Source organism: Microcaecilia unicolor, chromosome 6 (assembly GCF_901765095.1).
Source record: "Microcaecilia unicolor chromosome 6, aMicUni1.1, whole genome shotgun sequence".
In the NCBI taxonomy this organism is placed as follows: Eukaryota; Metazoa; Chordata; class Amphibia; order Gymnophiona; family Siphonopidae; genus Microcaecilia; species Microcaecilia unicolor.
In genome coordinates, this window is record NC_044036.1 from 251,750,741 (window position 1) to 251,771,346 (window position 20,606).

Here is a 20,606-nt window from a genome sequence, read left to right on the forward strand (position 1 = left end):
GCTCTCACACCTCACTGACAAGAGGACCACTGGGCTTCCTAAGACATAAAATATTGAAGGCTTTGCAAACACTTCCATAGAAACCAGTCACTGTGGTATTTTCTCTCTTAAAGCCTGCACAATTTCAGACTACATTTGTAGTCATAGGAAGTTGTTACACTACACTGCAAAAATATGTGGTGATTTCTAATCGGGAATAGATCAGGATTAAGGTAATGCAAAAACACTAAGGGGTGCTTTACTTCAACTGGCCAGGGATGCTGTAGATAAGAAATTTAGTTTTATCAAAAGGGAGCCAAATGGATGATCAAAAACAACCAGTAATTTATACACTCCTCTCAGCCATTTTTGCACTTATTTCTAGCAGAGTGAGAATTTATATTTCTGCATCTGCTCATTTGTAGTTAGATATTGTGCATTCATCAAAAAATAACTGCTCACATGGTCAAGACAAGTGAATATGATCTTGCTTATATTCTCTTACGACTGGGTCAACCAATACGAGGAACACTAAGGGCCCTGTACCTAGGTCATGCGTTTTCACCTATAACAGCCCCATTTTCCCTTTATTTGAGCCTTCTAGTATTTAGAGGCTGCCAGGACTTGGAGCATAAGCCTACGGTGTTTCCCACAGAGACAGACAAAGAGGTAGGCGATGGCCGGGGCACAGGAACACCATGGTCAGACTAACAGGGCACTTTGCAGAATGCAAAGAAAGGAGACAGATGAGTGATTAGTGTTGGATTATTTGTAGTAAATAACTAGCAGATTTTAGTACACACAGCTTCAGCTTTAGAAATGTTAATTTCTTTCTTCATCTCTCTCTCATTCACCCCTGAATAATTCACTGCTGAGTCACTTTAAAGTTGAAGTAACAAAACATCTGTTTACTCACAGTTTGTAGTTAGATTATAATCAGACAGGCTTATATATACATATTACTATACATTTGTATTATCAGCTCCTTCCATGTGCTTAGATGGTAATGGATGCTCACACCACCATAGATCCTCTCAGGTTAGGAGAGATCATGAGCTCCATGTGCTGCATCTGCTGGGTCTAACCCCCACAGGAAGTTGCATAGCTGTGTGACCTCTCTAAGTAATTCACATCAGAGGTCACAGAGTAATCACAGAGAAATAATAGGTGACAGTCAATGCATGTAAAATACAATACATTCCAACAAACCCCTTCTCATGCATAACTGTCATGCAATTATTTATTCATACAAAGTCCAAGCTTTATACGCAGATTCACAAATGTTCTCTGGGTAACGGTTTGGTCATGATGTCAGCTGTCATCTCACTGGTGTGACAATAGTGTAGACTGATGACCCCTTCTTTTCGCCAACTCTCGCACGTTGTGGTATTTCGTTGCGATGTGCTTGGTGCGTGACTGAACCTTGTCATTCTGTGACAGTCGGATGCAGCTCTGATTATCTTCCATTATCTGGATTGGTTTCTGTTCAGCTATTCCAAAATCCAGCAAAAGTTTTTCAATCCACATCAGTTCTCTGCACGCTTCCGATACGGCCACGTATTCAGCTTCTGTAGAAGACAAACTCACAATACTTTGTTTATGACTGGCCCATGAAATTTGTACATTTCCATACATAAACACATATCCACTTGTGGATTTATAATCAGAATGATCCCCTGCCCAATCTGATCACAGTAACATATTAGTTTTGGATTACTATTGGCTGAAATCTTTAATTTACAATCAATGGTACCCTTTAAATACCTTACCATCCTTTTAACTGCAGTCCAATCTGATTTGGTAGGTGAGCTGACCCTTCTGCTCAAAATTCCTACTGCATTTGCTATATCAGCCCTGTATGTGGTAGCTAGATATAAAAGCTTACCTATGGCTGATCTATATTGGATGTTATCTGGTAAAGGTTCTCTTACTGTTTCATCCTTCAGAAAATCAGTGATCATGGGAGTGCTTACAACTTGGGCATCTTGCATACCTAAACTTTCAATAAGCTCATTTATTTTCTGCTTCTGGCTTAGAAGATAAGAACCATCATTTTGTTCTCATTTCTATACCAAGATAGTATGACACATTACCAAGTTCTTTTATCTCAACATTGTGGTTTAAACACTTTACAATGTCCTTGTACTCTTGCTCACTTTTGCTTGCAATGAGCAGATCATCAACAAAAGCTAAAATGTATGCATATTGTCCATTTGTGCACCTAGTGTACAAGCATTTATCTGCTTCACCTTGCTTAAATCCTAATTGTCAATATTTCATGCAATTTTTCATTCCAACATTTCGCACTTTGCTTTAATCCATAAAGACCTTGTTTAATTTACACACTAGCTGTCTTTGTTTTGTATTTATGAAACCTGTTGGTTGTTCCATGTACAAGTCTTCAGTTATATCTCCGTGAAGAAATGCTGTTTTCACATCAATGTGGTTGACTTGCATGCCTTTTGAGACTGCAATGCTCAGAAGTGTTCTGATTGTCGTGTGTTTCACTACAGGTGCAAACACTTCATCAAAATCTTCTCCATATTTTGAAGATATCCCTTTGCCACTAATCTGGCTTTATACCTTTCCACTTTTCCTTGTGCATTCCTTTTTAACTTGAATACCCATTTGCATCCTATAGCTTTCTTGCCAGGAGGTATTTTGTAAGAATCCAAGTATTATTTTTATCCAATGCATCAATTTCTTCTTGTGCAGCTTTATGCCATTCAGCAGCTTCTTCTGCTGGCATTTTCTCAATCTCATCCCATGTTAAGGGCTCTTGAGCTTCTGCTGACTTTGTTAGGTAAGACAGTCTTGGGGGTGGAACACCTTTGTTTTCCCTGGATGAGCGTCTGACAACAGGTTGGTCTGACCTTTCCGCATCCTCTAAATCTGAGAGTTCTTCTCCAATTGATTCCCCTTCTCCAACTGTACTGTCTTCTTCAATGATCCTTTCTGTGTCTGTTTCCTCTGCCTGTTCCTCGTTAGATACAGATGAGTTGCTTTCAGACATCTGCCTTGGTATGGCATTTATATACACTGGCATGTCTATTATGGTTCTAGTTTCATATTCTGGATGATAAGGCTCATCTGGGATAATCCAGCCTTTATCAACCCTCTTGTTTTCATCAAAATATGTAACATGTCTTATGCCAACAATGCCAGTTTTCAGATTCAAAATTCTATATCCTTTGTGTCCTGGAGTATAGCCAACTAAAATGCCCCTTTCTGTTGTGGAATCCAGCTTATGCCTTCTTTGCTTTGGTACATGAGCATATGCGTGTACTTCCAAATGTTCTTATGTGTGACAGGTTTGGCTTCCTACCATGCCATGTCTCATGTGGTGTGCGCTCAGCGCCTTTAGTTGGCATTCTATTTTGTAGGTACACTGCTGTGAGAATGGCTTCCCCCCATAGTCTTTAGGGAGATTGCTATCTGACAGCATACATCTGGTCATTTCCACAAGTGACCTAAATTTTCTCTCTGCAACAGAATTTTGCTCTGGTGTATAAGCTACTGTTGTGATATGCTGAATGCCTTCTTGTTCTAGAAATGTGCACATGCTTGTGAAGTGAACTCACCACCATTGTCGGTCTGAAGAACCTTGGTTTTCTTTCAATTATTGCTCACCATGGCTACGTATTTCTTTCAGCATGTCTGTGACTTGACTTTTCTTTCAGCAAATGGGCCACACAATATCTAGAGAAATCATCCAAGAATATTAGCACAAATCTGTTATTTCCCAATGATGGGATATTAAACGGTCCACATAAGTCACTGTGTATTAAGTCCAGCACTTTATTACTCCTATTTCCTGTGTATGCAGGAAATGAGGGTCTCACACCTTTTTGAGTAACACAGTCTATGCATTTCTCCATTTTACCAGCATCTGTACTTATCTGAATGCCAGTGGCTAGTTGCTTACTGTAAAGATCCTGGATCACCTTAGAATCACGATGTCCCAGGCGGCGGTGCCAGATTTCCGGACTACATTTACCATCATTCTTCCTTACTTGCGCCATATGTGAGGCTTCACCTGAAATGCTCAGCTTATAAACATCATTATGCATAAAAGCTTCAGCATACACTTCATCATTTTTAGAGATTGTGCACTTACTGTTTTCAAAATGAATCACAAATCCCTTCTTATCTAATGTAGATACACTAAGCATATTGCAAACTGCTTGGGGAATATACAAGACATCACTTACAGGAATTTCTTTAACTTCATTAGACACTTTGCATTTTAAGAATCCAATACCTTTGCTTGGATCTTAGCAGTCCCTGCGTTTGCAGTTTAAGAATACCTTCCTCTGGACACATTCCTGAAAGAAATTCTTACAATTGGTTAAATGGCATGTGCTCCCCGAATCCAAAATCCAAGTACTTTCATTTGAATTATTATTTACCATAGTCAAAGATTTTCTGCCATTAGAAAGCCCTTGTGTTTATCTTTGTCCTTCATACATTTCCTGGTTTGAAAATTCTTTAGTTCCATTGGCTTAGGTGAGCTAGAGGGAGTGTTTTGTGTTTCCTTACACCATTTAGATACATGTCCCTCCTTTCCACATGAGTAGCAAATCAGCTTGCCCTTGGGTGGAGTTTTCCCATAGCTCCGCCTTCCTCTGTTCTTTGCCAAGAAATTTGTTTCATTTCTCTCTGACTTGCTTTGAGAACACATCTCCTCAGAATCATTTATTATGCATTCCTGCCTTAGTTTGATGTTGCCTGTTCAAAAGATTGCCCTTCAATGGCCTCATTTACAGACCTAAAAACATCAAACTTCTTTGATAGTGAGGTAAAAGAAATGCTCTTTTCAATGCATCACACATGGGAATTCCAGAAAGTTCTAACTTTTGAAATGAAGACATAAGATGCATAATGTGATCATTACATTTACTTTTATCCCTTAATTTGGTTTCATTCACTCTGCTAACCAAATTGGTTGCTGCTTTGCATATGTAGTTGCATACATAGTTCTCATTTTATATAAAATGTCCTTAGGTGTATCTTTTCCCTCCACTAATATGGCTTTGTTTCTCTGAGAGAGCTTCCAAAAGCATGCACTTCACATAATAGTTTGCATTGTCCCATTCAGCCATATTTTCAGCTGTTCTGTCTTGGTCTAAGCATATATTTAATCCTTTGCTCGAAGGAGACATATGAATCTTAGTTCCCACTTCTGATAATTAAAACTCAGTTAATCTAGGCACCTTGAGAGAATAGAACAATGGTGAATTTCTTCCCTCAGCCATTTTCTTAGCCTTCTGTCTGCTGTGTGGGGGGAGAGAGAGACAGACTGAATCTTTCCTTTAAAACTTAAGAGAAAAATGTGGCCTTTTTTTCTGCCTGGTAATATTCTCTTCTTTTCAATTCCTGGCCCTGGGCCCATAACCCTTTTGTTGGATTATTTGTAGTAAATAACTAGCAGATTTTAGTACACACAGCTTCAGCTTTAGAAATGTTAATTTCTTTCTTCATCTCTCTCTCATTCACCCTGAATAATTCACTGCTGAGTCACTTTAAAGTTGAAGTAACAAAACATCTGTTACTCACAGTTTGTAGTTAGATTATAATCAGACAGGCTTATATATACATATTACTATACATTTGTATTATCAGCTCCTTCCATGTGCTTAGATGGTAATGGATGCTCACACCACCATAGATCCTCTCAGGTTAGGAGAGATCATGAGGCTCCATGTGCTGCATCTGCTGTGTCTAACCCCCACAGGAAGTTGCATAGCTGTGTGACCTCTCTAAGTAATTCACATCAGAGGTCACAGAGTAATCACAGAGAAATAATAGGTGACAGTCAATGCATGTAAAATACAATACATTCCAACAATCAGGAAACACACCAAAGTCAGGGAATGGAGGAGCAGGTTCATATGCAGAAGGCAGATAAGAGTCAGACACCAAAGATCAGTAGACCACTCAGTTCCCAAGGAAAGCCTATCCAGGGCTCTCCTGGTTCTCTTCCTACCTCTCCCTCTGCACCTTTAGTGTTCACTCTGGTGGATCCTCTTCTTCTACTTCTATCCCTCTGCCTGTCGGCGTACCTCAGGGTTCTGTTCTTGGTCTCCTCCTCTTTTCTATCTACACTTCTTCCTTGGTTCATTAATCTCATCCCATGGCTTTTCCTACCATCTCTATGCTGATGACTCACAAATCTACCTTTCTATCCCTGATATCTCACCTTGCATCCAAACCAAAGTTTCAGCGTGCTTGTCTGACATTGCTGTCTGGAAGTCTCAATGCCACCTGAAATTAACGTGACTAAAACCGAGCTCTCATTTTTCCCCCCAAACCCACCTCCCCACTCCCCCCCGTTTTCTATTTCTGTGATGGCTCTCCCTGTCTCCTCAGCTCGAAACCTTGGGGTCATCTTTTGACTTTTCTCTCTCCTTCTCTGCTCATATCCAGCAGACCGCCAAGACTGTCGTTTCTTCTTTTACAACATCCGTAATATCCGCCCCTTCTTTCCGAGCACTCTACCACAAACCCTCATCCACACTCTTGTCCCCTCTCATTTAGACTACCTGCAATCTGCTTCTTGCTGGCCGTCCCACTTAGTCACCTCTCCAATCGGTTCAAAACCTCTGCTGCCCTTCTCGTCTTCCGCCAGGGTCGCTTTACTCATACAACCCCTCTCCTCAAGTCGCTTCACTGGCTCCCTATCCGTTTTCGCATCCTGTTCAAACTTCTTCTACTAACCTATAAATGTACTCACTCTGCTGGTCCCCAATATCTCTCCAACACTTGTCCTTCCTACACCCCTTCCCGTGCACTCCGCTCCATGGATAAATCCTTCTTATCTGTTCCTTCTCCACTACTGCCAACTCCAGACTTCGCGCCTTCTGTCTCGCTGCACCCTACGCCTGGAATAAACTTCCTGAGCCCATACGTCGTGCCCCATCCTTGGCCACCTTTAAATCTAGACTGAAAGCCCACCTCTTTAACATTGCTTTTGACTCGTAACCACTTGTAACCACTCGCCTCCACCTACCCTCCTCTCCTCCTTCCTGTACACATTAATTGATTTGATTTGCTTACTTTATTTTTTGTCTATTAGATTGTAAGCTCTTTGAGCAGGGACTGTCTTTCTTCTATGTTTGTGCAGCGCTGCGTATGCCTTGTAGCACTATAGAAATGCTAAATAGTAGTAGTAGTAAGATAGATAGGAACTTCAACCATGAGTAGAAAGCCTATCCAAGAAATTCATTTCTAAGAACCAATCATGCCAGAGTGCATTCCTAGTGGGCCAATCAGGGCAACCCACAGCATCAGGCTGTGCCTAGGAGAAGTATAAAAGGACAGGAAGAGACTACATTCACTTTTTATGCAAGGAGAGTCCTGTTGGGGATTAAGTACATGACACATGTCAGAATAGACAGTCCCCCTCATTCTATAACTTGGTGCCTACTATCAGGTGGCAAGTGCATACCTAGTTATAGAATGCACATCAGAGGCACCAATAATTGGCAATTACTCACACAGGTGCTAGGCACTATTCTATAAAAATATTCACCAAAGTTGCTTAGCACATAACTGCATAGGAAATGTACAGGTGGGTGGAGCATGGAAGGGCCATGGGTGTGTCTCCAAACAACATGTGCATCTTATAGAACATTATCAGTTGCATGGTGCAGTTATGGACACCAACTTACATCAGCCATTGACTTGTAAGTGGGTGCACCAGTGTGAATTTGAACTAGTTTTCTATAGTGGCTAGGCACTCCTAAGTGACGTTATAGAACTGGTGCTAAAAATGCCCCGGCTGTGGTGCCTATATCTTGGTGCAAGACATAGAATTGTCCCCGGTGTGCCTTTATAAGTAGGGACAAACAGATTTCCTGAGAAAGAATAGCTGTGGCGGAAATATTAAAATGCATTTCAACAAAAATAGCTTTTTATTAAGTTGCTTGGAAATATTATGTAACTTATGTACATACAACCTGCATATGCTTAATTTATCCAATCTGGTTGAGGCATTCCAGAGAATGGGTTGGGGAGGGATTACGGCTTATACACATGCTTTATAAAATATGCATGTATGTACATAAAATAAACCAGACAGTTTGTGCCTAATAAACAGCAGGTGTAAATGAGTGTGTGTAGTTTCCCTGGGTAAATTTTAAAAGGAATTGCATGTATATACTTCCCTTTGGAAAATGAGTATAACTTATGTGTATACCTGCAGACATATAATAAAATTACCCTTCATTGTGATAATTTTATAATACTTATTCTGCATGTTACATCTGTTTTAAATGCAGTAAAGGGCTTTTAGAAAATTGAATAGTCACATATGCAAAAAGTACAAGTACGAAAAGTGCGTGCTTACTTTTATACAATACGTGCATGTACTTTTAGGGACAAAGTTTGGGTGGAACACAGGCAAAGTAGCAAAGTATGTGCATATTTTTAAAAACACAGAAGTACACACATGAAGGGCAATTCTGTAACAGGGTGCCCATATTCATATGCCACTTGAGCTCGGGAATGTACAGAATACCGTCACATGTTTAAGTATGCATTACCTGTGAAAGTGACAGCGGGGTGACTAACAGGGGCATTTTCAAAGAGAAGGGCGCCCATCTTCCGACACAAATAGGGAGATGGGCGTCCTCAGTGGTGTGCTGGGTAAATTTTTAACAACAGGCTCTCTCCCCAGTCCACCTCGGCGCTCCCCCCCCAATCCACCTCTGTGCCCCCCGTCCACCTCTGCGCCCCCCCCAAAATTGCAGAGCTCGCTATAGCCGGGGGGGGGGGGGGGGGAGGCAATGCATTACTCTCTCCAGGAAAAAAAAATTAAATGATCCAGGTTCCAATCTAATTCATGTTTAATGTGGGATAAAATGCCATAAATAAGTAAATAAATATAAAGTTTTAATGTTGAGCACCTGATTTTCAAAGTGAACATATTCCAAACACTATAATGAAAATAAAATGATTTTTTTTCTACCTTTGTTGTCTGGTGACTGTTTTTCTGGTCATGCTGGCCCAGTATCCGATTTCTGCTGCTATCTGTCCTCTTAACTTCCGTTCCAGGGCTTCCTTTCCATTTATTTCTTTCTTCTTCTTCATTTCTGGTCCTCAGCTTCTGCCTATTTCTTCATCCATGTGCAGTTTTCTCCTCTCTCTCCTTTCCCTCATCTCATCTCCTTCCTCACTCTTCTCTCCCCTCCATCCAGGTCCAGCATTTCTTCTCTCTCCCCTCCTCTCCCCGGCCCTCCATCCACCCATGTCCAGTGACCCTCCTCTCCCCTGCCCTCCATCCACCCATGTCCAGTGACACCTCCTGTCCCCCTGCCCTCCATCCACCCATGTCCAGTGACCCTCCTGTCCCCTGCCCTGCCCTGCATGCACCTATACCCAGCGAGCCTCCTGTCCCCTGCCCCTCCATCCACCCATGTCCAGCAGTGACCCTCCTCTCCCCTGCCCTGCCCTGCATGCACCTATAGCGACCCTTCTCTCCCCTCCCCTCCATTCACAAATGCCCAGCGGACTCCCTTCTCTCCTCCCTGCCACCCCCTCCTGAGTTCGGCGAATTCAACTCCCTCCCTCCCTCCGGATCCGGTCCCTTACGTCAGGGACTTCACGAATTCTTCGGGGTCGCTGCAAGCGCTGACTCTCCCCCACTGGCGCTGCAGGTTCGTGATTCAAAATGGCCGCCGAGACTTACAAGGGCGGCCTCCAAGACTTCGGCAAGAAGTCTCGCGAGGCCACCTCTGGAAGTCTCGGCGGCCATTTTTAAAATGCGAACCTGCAGCGCCAGCGTGGGGAGTCAGTGCTTGCAGCGACCCCGAAGAATTCGTGTAGTCGCTGACGTACGGGACTGGATTGGGAGGGAGGAAGAGAGCCGGCTCACGCAATTCAACAACCCGGCTCGCAAGAGCCGAGCAAAGTAACAACCGGCTCTTGCGAGTCGGTGCGAGCTGGCTCCAGCACACCACTGGGCGCCTTCTCTCAGGGTCACCCAAATCGCATAATCGAAAGCCGATTTTGGGCATTCTCAACTGCACTCCGTCGCAGGGACGACCAAAGTTCATGGGGGCGTGTCGGCACTATAGCGAAGGCGGGACTGGGTGTGGCTTAACACATGGTGGTCCTCGGCCGATAATGGAAAAAAGGGCGTCCCTGACGAGCATTGGTCGACTTTACTTGGTCCATTTTTTTCACGACCAAGCCTCAAAAAGGTGCCCAAACTGACCAGATGACCACCGGAGGGAATCGGGGATAACCTCCCCTTAACTCCCCAGTGGTCCCCAACCCCTCCCACCCTAAAAAAATTGTTTTTATTTTTTGCCAGCCTCTATGCCAGCCTCAAATGTCATATCCAGCTCCATCACAGCAGTATGCAGGTCCCTGGAGCAGTTTTGAGTGGGTACTGCAGTGCACTTCAGGCAGGCAGACCCAGGCCCAGCCCCCCCACCTGTTACACTTCTGGAGGTAAATATGAGCCCTTCAAAACCCACCCGAAAACCCACTGTACCCAAATGAAGGTGCCCCCCTTCACCCCTTAGGGCTATGGTAGTGGTGTACAGTTATGGGGAGTGGGTTTTGGGGGGGGGGGGGTTGGGGGGCTCAGCACCGAGGGTAAGGGAGCTATGCACCTGGGAAGCAATTTGTGAAGTCCACTGCAGTGCCCTCTAGGGTGCCCGGTTGGTGTCCTGGCATGTCAAGGGGACCAGTGCACTATGAATGCTGGGCTCCTCCCATGACCAATATGCCTTGGATTTGGTCATTTTTGAGATATGCGTCCTGGATTTCCATTATTACCGAAAAATGGGGATGACCATCTCTAAGGTTGACCTAAATTTGAGATTTGGGCGTCCCCGACCATATTATTGAAACGAAAGATGGACGCCCATATTGTTGCGATAATAGCGGTTTTCCCCTCCCCTTCGCCGGGACTTCCTTAAAGATGGGCGTCCTTAGAGATAGTTGTCCCCATTCGATTATGCCCCTCCACGTGCCATTCTGTAACAGCGCATCTAACTAGCATAGGGGCCCTTTTACGAAGCGGCAGTAAGCCGAACGTGGGCTTACCACTCTCTAAAAGGGAAGTACTGCCGGGCTACCACAGCGGACCTGTGGTAGTTCCCTCCCTCAGCACTTGCCATTTCTGGCAACTGCAAAAATTTTCATTTTTTTGTACTTGCCGGTGTGTACCCGACAGTAATTACAAAACTGTGCTTACATTACATGATGGAAGGCTGATTTAATAACAGGGGTGCCTATATGAAATGTCCAAAAATTTGTCTTATTTGATGCCCATAAAACACAATAAAATTAGGGATACACCAAAAAGGTCAACATAAGGAAGGGTATCTAGTACAAGACGGATTCCTCCCAAAACATGAAAAGGCCTCTCCACAAAATCAGAATTGAAGGCAAGTCTTTCCTCACCTCACCAATTTGTTTCATTTTTTTTGGAAGGCATGAATAAAGTTGTCATAAAGATGAGCCGGTTCACGTAAGTGTATCTAGATTTTCAGAAAGCTTTTGATAAAGTTCCTCATGAGAGACTACTGAGGAAATTAAAGTCATGGGATAGGAGGCAAGGTTCTGGTATGGATTAGGAACTGGTTATTAAGACAGAAAACAGGTTAGGGTTAAATGGCCATTTCTTTCAATGGAGGAAGGTGAATAGTGGAGTGCCGCAGGGATCTGTACTGGGACCAGTGCTATTTAACATATTAGAAATGATCTGAAAATCAGAATGATGAGTGAGGTGATTAAATGTGCAGATGACATATGGAGGGGCATAATCGAACGGGGTGCCCAAGTTTTCCTTAGGACGTCCTCACAGGATGTCCCGGTGAAGGGGCGGGGAAACCGTAATTATCGAAACAAGATGAGCGGCCATCTTTCGTTTTGATAATACAGTCGGGACGCGCCCATTCTCCACATTTAGGTTGGCCTTAGAGACGTCATCCTTAGAGATGTCGTCCCTAGTTTTCGGCGATATGGAAAACTGAGGACTCCCATCTCAGAATGACCAAATCCAAGCCCTTTGGTTGTGGGAGGAGCCAGCATTCGTAGTGCACTGGTCCCCTTGACATTCCAGGACCCAACCGGGCACCCTAGGGGGCACTGCAGTGGACTTCATAAATTGCTCCCAGGTGCTAGCTCCCTTACCTTGGGTGCTGAGCCCCCCCAAAAACCCACTCCCCACAATTGTACACCATTACCATAGCCCTAAGGGGGCACCTACATGTGGGTACAGTAGGTTTTGAAGGGCTCACATTTACCCCCACAAGTGTAACAGGTGGGGGGGGGGGGGGGGGCCTGGGTCCGCCTGCCTGAAGTGCACTGCACCCACTAAACTGTTCCAGGGACCTGCATACTGCTTGTCAGGGAGCTGGGTATGACATTTGACGCTGGCACAGAGGCTGGTAAAAAATATTTTAAAGTTTTTTTAGGGTGGAGGGGTGTAGTGACCACTGGGGAGTAAGGGGAGGTCATCCCCGATTCCCTCTGGTGGTTATCTGGTCAGTTTGGGCACCTTTTTGAGGCTTGGTCGCAAGAAAAAATGGACCAAGTGAAGTCCGGCCAAGTGCTCGTCAGGGATTGCCCTTCTTTTTCCATTATGGCCGAGCACGCCCATGTGTTAAGCATGCCCCATTCCCGCCTTCGCTATGCTTCCGACACGCCCCTGGGAACTGTGGTCGTCCCCGCGACGGAAAGCGTTGAGGCACCCAAATTGGCTTTCGATTATGCCGATGTGGCGACCCTGAGAGGAGGACGCCCATCTCCCGATTTATGTCGAAAAATGGGCGCCCTTCTCTTTCAAAATGAGCCCAAAAACTATTTAAGGTTGTTAAAACATATTTGGAATGTGAAAATTTGAAGGAAGACCTTAGGAAATTGGAAGACTGGACATCCAGATGGCAGATGAATTTTAATGTGATAAATGCAAAGTAATGCACACTGGGAAGAATAATCCAAATCATAGTTACCTGATGCTAGGGTCCACCTTGGTGGGGGGGAGGGGGGGTCAGCACCCAAAAGAATCTACATGGTGTTGCAGACAATATGCTGAAATCTTCTGCCCAATGTTTGGCGGCAGCCAAAAAAAGCCAACAAGGTGCTAGAAATTATTAGAAAAGGGATGGTAAATAAGAAGAAAATACTATAATTTATTTATTTATTTAGATTTGCTCACACCTTTCTCAGTAGTAGCTCAAGGTGAGTTACATTCAGGTACATAATGCCTCTATCACTCCATGGTGCAATCTCACCTTGAGTATTGCATTCAGTTCTGGTCACTGTATCTCAAGAAAGATAGCAAAATTAGAAAGGTTTGAGAAGAGATACTGAAGGCCATGGGGAGCTGTACTGAGTGAGAGAGAGACTGGTGGGGTCCTCAGGACCATGGTGATATGTAAACAAAAGAGGCAATTGCTTCTTTGCTTCACCTATTAAGGTGTTGCCATCACACAGCTGACAGCATGCTTTGGGAAGAGAGACTATTGGTTTCTGCCAGTGATACGCAGAGGCACCTTAAGGACTGCCTTACTGAAGTTTCTTTGCCCACAGACACAGAACAGGAAAAGAGCTTTAGTAAATCAGTTTGGAAAAGAGCTATTGCTAATCTGGGAGGGGATTGTGGCCCCTCTGCACCTCTCCCTACCAAAAATAATTCACTACAGACAGACATGAAAGGGTAGAGAAGGAGCAGCAAAGAGGTCCTGGCTTCTGGCTTCTCAGTTTTTGGGCTCTGGCTCCTAGACTTAATTACAAAAAAAAAAAAAAAAATTGAGGCCTGCTAGAAGGGTTTAACTGTAGTACTGGAATAGCAGGGGCGCTTTGACAAAACTCATTATATGGAAAGTGGGATCACTGCTCATACTGCACTTATTGATAGAGCTTTGTTTTGTTTCTCACTTATGAAAGTACAAAATTCCACACAGCATAAGAAAAAAAATATTATTCTTTAAAATGAGATCAGTAATTATCACAGTGTAAGCAGAACATACACCGTAGGCATACAATTTGTCTAATCCAGCTTGTATTTTTTTTTTATGTTTCAGGGACCCAAAGGATACAAGGCAGTAAGGGGCCTCCAGGAGTTCATGGTCAAGCAGGTTTCATGGGGTTTGCTGGACCCAAAGGTCAGGCTGGACCAACTGGACCTGAAGTGAGTATCTTCTTATCCCAGATGCATTAAGGTTTATATGAAATATTTATTATTTTTTAAAAATTCTAACCCGCTTATACCTAAGCAGGTTACATAAAATACATATCAATACAAATACAAACGACATCAGTTGCTGCTCAGTTTGCATCAGTAGTGACAATCACGACATGTCTTATAACCCACCCCATCCCATGATTCACCATACACAAACAGAGTGCTACATGAAGGTGGCATCTCTGCTGTGGTTTCTGGCTAGAATAAAGAAGCAGAAGAGAATAGCAAGACCCCTTACCCCCCCCCCCCCCCAGGAAAGATGAGACATGAGATTTAGGTCAAATGAAACAAAAAATTGTCATGGATTAAATAGATAGAGGTTGTTGATAGCTATATGCCATAGGTTTAGTCCCCTGTTCAGTTCTTCTCTAATAATCAGTATCTGCCCTATAGATATATTCCTCTGATATCAGTCCTAGCATTGTATGTATGTGTGTATACATCTATATCTATAATTTTATTTTGCAATCAGTTATACACAGTGTGTTTTTTCTAGCAAAAAAAACAAAATGCTAAGCCGTCCTTCAGGCATGGGTTAATTACTGAGGGACCCACTCCACAACAGTTAGACCCTCCCTGCAACCCAGTCATAGAATCTATGAAAAGTCACATGGTGTGCAGAGCCTGGGATCTTCATTATTCTTGGAGATAATGGGTTAATTTTAGCAGGCAATAGAAAAGGTGCAGTACTCAGTGCCCCTGAGTACCACCTGAAAAAAAGCCCTGATACATATACATACATACATTATGCAGTAACTGATTTCAAAATTAAGCATATTTGTCTATGTGATCAATGACTTTTTATATGCTTCCATCGTGCATCTTCTCTTCCTATTTTTCCTGTTTACATTTGGACTTGTCATCTTAAAGTGTAAGACTGAGGGATCTTCTACAAGCTGATGGTCCATTCCTTTCTGCTTTGAGACATGATGTTGTAGTGCAGGAGTGCCCTCTTCTGGTCAATTTATGCTATCCAGAGTTAGGCAGATTCTGTTAGCTGAGAAGGACAGAGTCTTAGTAGCCCTATAGGCCTTGGAGAGAAATGGATTATTCAGCCTTTCTACTGGACTATCAAGAATTAACAATGATGTTGAACAGAAGCTTTCCAGACCACATAGGTATGTTCATCAGATATCGTCATGAAAGAGATGATGTCTGGAGAAGATAACCTGTGTGGTTTGGAAAGTTTCCATACATGCATATGTTTAGTCTATCTATTTATTTAATTTTTCTGAAATGATATTGGTGAATCAAGGAATAAAGTGCTCTGTATTAGAAGAAAAATATAGTTTTGCCCAGCACTATCCCTGCCTCCCACCACCTGCTCTGACACAGACCGTATAAGTCTGCCCAGCACTATCCCCGCCTCCCAACCACCAACCCCGCCTCCCAACCACCGGCTCTGGCACAGACCGTATAAGTCTGCCCAGCACTATCCCTGCCTCCCACCACCGGCTCTGGCACAGACCGTATAAGTCTGCCCAGCACTATCCCCAGCCTCCTAACCACCAGCCCCGCCTCCCGCCACCGGCGCTTGCACAGACCGTATAAGTCTGCCCAGCACTATCCCTGCCTCCCACCACCGCTCTGGCACAGACTGTATAAGTCTGCCCAGCACTATCCCCGCCTCCCAACCACCAGTCCCGTCTCCCACCACCGTCTCTGGCACAGACCGTATAAGTCTGCCCAGCATTATCCTTGCCTCCCAACCACCAGCCCTGCCTCCCACCACAGGTTCTGCCACCTAATCTCGACTAAGCTCCTGAGGATCCATTCCTTCTGCACAGGATTCCTTTATGCTTATCCCACGCATGTTGAATTACGTTACCGTTTTCATTTCCACCACCTCCCGCGGGAGGGCATTCCAAGCATCCACCACTCTCTCCATGAAAAATACTTCCTGACATTTTCTGATTCTGCCCCCCTTCAATCTCATTTCATGTCCTCCTCGTTCTACCAGCCTCCTTCCGCAGCTCCGAAAAGGTTCGTTTGCAGATTAATACCTTTCAAATATTTGAACGTCTGTATCATATCACCCCTGTTTCTCCTTTCCTCCAGACTATACATGTTTAAAGAAATACAGGACAATTTTTATTACATCTAATTAGACCACATGGAGAGGGAAGCAGACCTCCCCGGACATCCCCCAGTGGTCACTAACCCCCTCCCACCAAAAAAACCCCACTTTACAATCTTTTTTTCCAGCCTGTATGCCAGCTTCAAATGCCGTACCTACCTCCATGACAGCAGAAGGTGTTCGATCCTGTCACAAGCCTTTCCCTGGGTCAGATGTGGCTCTCAGGTGCAGTACAGGGTCACATCAGCATTGCATTGTGGTGGGTGTAGGGGTATTGGGCTCCGTGATTTCATTAGCTTGTGTTACAGTCTCACGATGTTGGTAGTTGGTAGGCTCTTCTCCCATGGTGCTTTTCCCCCTGCCTACTGGGTCAGAGTGTGCCCTGTTGTGTTTCCTGTTGTAGTCCATGCGGTAGTGGCCATTTTTGTAAGCCAGTTTTAGTTCCTTTTCCTGTGTTAGCCACGTTACAGAACTTAGTTCTTACCTTGAATGTGGCTGAAAGAGGGCATTGTACAGCATTCTGCCAACTCTGACCTACTGTTAATCTCAGTACCAGGGAGACTCGTTGCCAGTGGGGCACAACCTCTGATCTGCAGTTAACTGTGAGTAAACGCGGTTATTCCAATAAAGGACGTTTTCGGAGAGATTAGTCTTCAGGTGTCAACTGGTGTGCCAATTTATACAGCAGCAACACGTCCTAGAGGCCTGCATGTAATGCAGGTCCCTGGAACACTTTTAGTGGGTACCGCAGTGCACTTCAGCCAGGTGGCCCCAGCCCATTGTCCCCCCCCCCCCCCCCCCCCCACCTGTAACACTTGTGCTGGTAAATGGGAGGCCTCCAAAACCCACTGTACCCACATGTAGGCGCCTCCTTCACCCCTAAGAGCTATGGGTAGTGTTGTACATTGTGGGTAGTGGGTTTTGGGGGAGGGGGGTTGGGAGCTCAGCACCCGTGGTAAGGGAGCTATGCATGTGGGAGCTTTTTCTGAAGTCCACCGCACTGACATAGGGTGCCCAGTTGGTGTCCTGGCATATCAGGAGGGCCAGTGTACTACCAATCCTGGCCCCTCCCACGACCAAATGGCTCGGATTAGGACGTTTTTGAGCTGGGTGTTTTTAGTTTCCTTTATCGCTAAAAAAAAACAAACGCCCAGCTCAAAAACGTACATTTTTCGAAAATACGGTTCAGCCCGTCCCTTCACGGACCCGTTCTCGGAGATAAACGCCCATGGAGATAGGCGTTTCCGTTCGATTATGCCCCTCCACGTGTCCTTTCCAGTCCTCAGTGACATTTCAGGCAGCTTCTTGCTGGAATTCTCTTCCTCCTTTCCTGAGGCATATAGAACACTTCTTTGAGTTCAGGAAATTGTTAAAGACTTATCTTTCAGAAAATATTTCTAATTCATAGATGTTCTTTCTTAAGATTTAGATTGGGATTTTTGTACAATTATCTGGAGTATGCACTTTTTCTTGGTGTTATGTGCTTAGAACTTGATGGTTGTAGCAGGTTATGAGATCATAGTGTAACGTAGTGAAGTTGGTGAAGGAAAATATTTCAAAAAGAAAGGATAGGAAAAGCCTAATCTTCAATATAGGGTCTGTATCTGCTTCTGGGCCTTAGTTTTATTCTTCACTATTTAAAGGCACTGACTATCTCTGCTCTCACAGATCCGGTGCACTCCGAATAAGATTTTACACCACTGCTTTTTTTTTTAATTTGGTTCCTCAAAACAAAGAAGTCCACACGAGCAACGTTTCTGGTTCTTTTTCTGCTTCTATCTTGGAGTTTTTGTGCGAGTACCACTTCTTCTCGTAGTCAACATGACCTTTGCCTACCAATACCTGTTCTTTGGGACCGTTGCCCTTATTCTTCTTGGAAGAAAGAACGCTGTCCACCTGTCCTCTCTCAATTTCACTGTAAGTCGCCCTGTCAACTGCCCAGCTCCACATCCTCAACAGCTATGATATTCCAGTTGGACTTTTGAACTGTAGATCCGTTTGTTCTAAATCCTTTCTCATTCGGGACCAGATAATTCAGAACAATTGTTCCCTTTCTGTCTCACAGAGACTTGGGTTAGGACGGGTGAAGAGACCTATCTATACTCCTGCCTCTCCTTCATTATGATGTCTGCTTTGTATCAGGTCTGGCAATAATTTATAAATCCGAATTGAAAATTCAAGAATCGCCATTCTCCTATCCAGAGACATATAGAAGCGTAGCTATATCAATTCAAATTATTAACTATTAATAATTTGAACTGATATAGCTACGCTTCTATATGTCTCTTATTCTGTTGCCCCCCGTCTCTCTCAGCAGGTGGTTGGAAGTCTGACAGACTAGCTCTCTCTGAAGCCACAATACAGTTTCTTAATTTGCTGGTTCTGGGGGATTTTAACATTCATGTAGATAACCTTACTCACCCTAGAGCATGGTTCTTTTGGGAATTCTTCTCTGATCTCTCATTACAACAATGGATTTCTTTTCCAATGCACACTGCCGGCCACACTCTGGACCTTGTTCTTACTCTTCAAGAGTCCCCCTTTGCTTTTATCAGACTTCTCCTGTTCATCCTTGTCTTGGTCTGACCATTACCTTATTCTTTTTCATCTCTCAATGTAATTTTGTCAGCAGTCCAATCACCACCTTCCGGTTACTGGTCTAGAGACCTTTCCAAACTTGATTTACCATCACTCTCTCCTTCACTTGTTAATATTGCTACTTTTTTCGGAAAAGCCATTTGATGGCCAAATAGATTCTTGGCATTCTACCCTGTCCCATGGTCTTGATAAGATTGCTCCTAGAATGTTTTTATCAATGTAGATACACTGCTAGAAATTCTTGGTATTCATCTACCTTATGACAAATCAAATGCCAGTATCATCAGGCTGAAAGATTATGGAGAAAAGCAAGATCTTTTGAGTCTCATTAGAAATGCCGTAGACTATACCACGATTTTAACTATCATCTAAAAAAAGAGAGTTCATTGCCAAAAACTTCAAACATCCTCTAATCCATCGAAAGATCTCTTCTCTATTTACAAACAGTTTACATCATGTCAAACTGTAAATACAGCTTCGATATCACCATCAGCGGAATCACTTTCAAAATTTTTTACTGATAAGATAGATAATTCAGCAAGAGCCTGTCCAGTTCCATTAAGTCATATACCACCCTTAAATGATCATCATTCTCAAGTAGGAACTACTTGTTGGTCATCTTTTGAAATTCCTACCCTTTTTTCTCATCAAACGTCTTTAGCATCAATGAAACCTACTTACATTGTAGCATGACCCCTTGGCTGTGATGCTTGTAGAAGCTGAGATGGAGTCCTTTCCAGTGTTGGAATGTGAGACTGTTACAATGCAAGCCCCCACAACACAAAAACAAACATCAATAACAAAAAAAAAACCTGCTGCAATCTCAATTGTAATTCCAGTCCAGGATTTCAGTCTGACTTCACCAAGGACAAAGTAGCACTCCATGCTCCTTAGCAGAGATAGTTCTTTCTCATTGTACAGCCCTCTGTAATGTTAGTCCGCCTATAGTTTAAAAGGATGGCACACTTCACTCTTCCTCTCCAGATTAGAAACAACCACTGGACAAACAATCTGTGGAGGGTCTGTCTTTCTGCAGGCTTGAAAAACTTCCAGGAAACTTAAATGTCTCCCATTTCTACACACAGTCTTTCTCAAAAATAAACACAAAGCGAGAAACTCAGAGCACTGCTACTGCTTATCAGTTAAAGTTCATTTTTCAGTTCAAAACAGTTTGGAATTAGTTGATTGCTTTTCACACCTCTTACTGACAGCCCCAGCATAACTTACACTGGGGTTTGTCCCTCACCTCCCACTTCACCATTATAATTGGTCTGGTCCTCCCACAGCAACTGTGTGAAAGCAGAATGTAGAAGGCATTGAATTATTGAAACCTCCAGCAGCTATCTTCAATTGTTCTATGTAGCTACCTCCATCCTTTCCTCCTGTTAAGGAAGTGTGACCCCTGGGGCAGTTTGGGAGATGTCCTGATCAACCCACTCCATCTCCCTACTTGTTCCTTATTAGCCCCTGGGAACCCCTCCCTCTCCCAGCTTCAACCCAGGGAGCATGGGCTAAAATCATGATTCTGGTCTGTCTGTAAGGATTGCTCTCCGAATTGCATAGAATCTATCCGTCTGGGAACCTCCTCTTTCTCTTGCCAGGCCAGGTTTTCCTACTCTCTGAAAAACCTATGCAGAGCCCGCAAATCATTACACTGTGCATTGGATCTCCTTCTGTCCTCCTGGCTCAAGATACCAAAATTTATTGCCAACTTTGCTATCATTGATTACCATCAGTTTATCATCGGGT

General features: G+C 43.7%; 1 protein-coding gene across 2 annotated transcripts in view; it reads left to right on the plus strand.

Annotated features, from left to right (window-relative positions):
- The window catches only part of LOC115472910 (collagen alpha-1(V) chain-like), a 256,126-nt gene that overhangs the window by 8,582 nt on the left and 226,938 nt on the right, over positions 1-20,606 (plus strand). For both annotated transcript variants that reach the window (XM_030207418.1, XM_030207419.1), the window contains exon 2: positions 14,022-14,128. The gene's annotated coding sequence lies outside the window, so the exon portion shown is untranslated. The remainder of the gene's footprint in view (positions 1-14,021; positions 14,129-20,606) is intronic.